The 2,500-nt window shown below is 34.1% G+C and overlaps 1 protein-coding gene across 3 annotated transcripts in view; it reads right to left on the bottom strand.

Moving 5' to 3' along the window:
* Positions 1-2,350: 2,350 nt before the first annotated feature.
* The window catches only part of LOC119583772, a 14,915-nt gene continuing 14,765 nt past the window's right edge, over positions 2,351-2,500 (bottom strand). For all 3 annotated transcript variants that reach the window (XM_037932438.1, XM_037932437.1, XM_037932439.1), the window contains exon 2: positions 2,351-2,500. This exon is cut by the window's right edge and continues 1,374 nt beyond it. The gene's annotated coding sequence lies outside the window, so the exon portion shown is untranslated.

Below are 2,500 nucleotides of genomic sequence, written 5' to 3'. Positions count from 1 at the left end.
GTGTTGAGGTGTGTGTGAGAGAGTGAGAGGAAAGAAGAGAGAGAAAAAGTGAGAGGAGAGGAGCACAGAGAAGGGAAAACGAAATGAATAATGAAAGTCATTCTTCACTGTTACAATTTATTTTCACTAGTCAACAAATACATGAATCCTCTCATATAAATGTACAAAACAATTATTACAAACTTTTTATCATACAAATACTAGTAAGTATTGTACATCTGTCTTTGTTCACTTATGAAAATATGTTTCTTCAAAATAATTCTTATCTTGGACGATATACATCAAAATATATGCAAGCCTATTTAGCTGACAAAATATTTCTCCTTTAAGCTTTTTTTTTTTTTCTTCTTTTTTCTTTTTTTTACATACAGAATATATTCATACACAATATACACATACAAAGATAAAATAACGATCAAATTAAATATCTGAACCTGTTTGCAATACCTATGATATGTTCACATACACAGCACTATAAAAATAATTATCGAAATACAATGCGCTAATCAGATCACCTCAACTGTACAATTAATGCAAAAAGGCACAGGAATCAAAAGCATATATGGCTCATTAGCCCATAAAAGAATGGAAAAAATCAATCTAACTTGATCATTTTACATTCTATTAAACAAACAAATAAATAACACGCCTTATTTGCATGTACAACTCAAGACAGAGTAAAGTAAATGAAAATAATATTAATCCTTTGTCTATGTCTGTCTAATGTATATACACAAAGATATCAACATATACATACATAGTCCCTGTGTAAGTCTGTTTCACTCTGTCTGTGTGTGCACTCATGCTGCATAATGTTGATCTAATCCCAAGAGTTTCTATAGTAATTTACAATGATAAGAATGAGGTAGCACAGAATTTTGGCAAGTCAAATGGGGGGGGGAGGCAGTGAGAAAAAGAGAGGAGGTAATTATGAGAAAACTAAGGATGAAAGGGGAGAGAGAAGGAAGGAAGGAAAGAGAGAGACAGAGACTGAAAGAGAGAGAGGGGGGAGGGGGAGAGAGAGGGAGGGAGGGGGAGAGAGAGGGAGGAGAGAGAGGGGGGAGGGGGAGAGAGGGAGAAAGAGAGGGAGGGAGGGGGAGAGAGAGAAAGAGAGGGAGGGAGGGGGAGAGAGAGAAAGAGAGGGAGGGAGGGGGAGAGAGAGAAAGAGAGGGAGGGAGGGGGAGAGAGAGAGAGAGAGAAAACAAATGACAGAAAGAGAGAGAGTATAGAATGGAAGGGATATTATTATATAATACAGTCACCAGCAGTTGAATTTTTTAAAAACCTTAACCCTAAATAAAACAGGACAGGATGCAGGCCCTTTATATTTTGGTAATGAATGCTTAGAAATTAACTGTAAAGATTTCCAATTGTTTGCGCAAGTTACAGAAAAGAGAAAGAAAAATAATTTATCTAGAATCAATGAAGCAACAAATTTATTTCCAGATCTGACATGCTTTTTTTCCATTCTGTTAGATAAAATGACAAATAAAAAATAAACACAATAAGACAAAATACCAAAAACTGGTTTTATTCCACATATGCATTATTCACACAAAGTGCCATATCAACAGCCAGATTTAGAAAGAGAGTGAATGAGAGAGAGAGAGAGGAGGGGGGGAAGAGGAAGAGGGAGGGAAGGAGAGGGAGAGAGAGGGGGGAGGAGAGAAAGAGGGAGAAAGGGGGGGGGAGAGGGAAGGAAAGGGAGAGAGGGAGAATTTTAGAAGTCAAAGGAACATTATAGCAAAAGATTCCCATACATTCATTAATAAAATAATAACATAAAAATACAGCAAAAAAAAAAAATAAATAAATAAATTACATAAGTAGAATGTTTAAAAAGCAATACATATCCCTTTTTATTTATTTTGCCTGAGAAAATAAAGGTAACCGCAAAATCCTAATAAATAAAGCAGACGAACACAAACAAACCAAAAAATTACAAAAAATTGAGATTATTTCCTGAGATTTCAAAATATTTGGATCGACATTCAGTGAGAGATATCAAATAGTTCCTAATTTTTTGCATATTAAATGTAAACAGCTTGGTTCCCTTGATAGAATATATCACATAACAAACACAAAACATACAATATTATGTAAACTTACTTTTGATAATTTCAGACATCCCATATTACATATAAAGACAATATATCAATGAAAGAAAATTGTATTTGTGCCAAGACTTTAGTTGTTAAGTTGCATAGCAATAGTGGAAGTTGTTGATGTTGTAGTAGTGATAATAATTATTATTATAGCTGGAGTACTAGTAGCTGTAGTAATAGTGGTAGTAATAGTTGTAACAATAGTAGTAGTTGTAATAGTAGTAGTAACAGTAGTAGTTGTTGTTTTAGTGGTAGTAGTAGTAATCATAGTAAGTAGCATTTGTAGTAAGTAGTAGTCATAGTAAGTAATAGTTGTATTAAGTAGTAGTAGCAGCAACAGTAATAACAGTAGTAGTCGTAACAGCATCAGCAACAGAGTCAATGTCAGTTATCAA

The sequence above is a fragment of the Penaeus monodon genome, chromosome 17 (genome assembly GCF_015228065.2).
Source record: "Penaeus monodon isolate SGIC_2016 chromosome 17, NSTDA_Pmon_1, whole genome shotgun sequence".
Lineage (NCBI taxonomy): Eukaryota > Metazoa > Arthropoda > Malacostraca > Decapoda > Penaeidae > Penaeus > Penaeus monodon.
The sequence above is the reverse complement of the archived record's forward strand: the minus strand, read 5'-3'. Positions and strand labels throughout refer to the sequence as shown.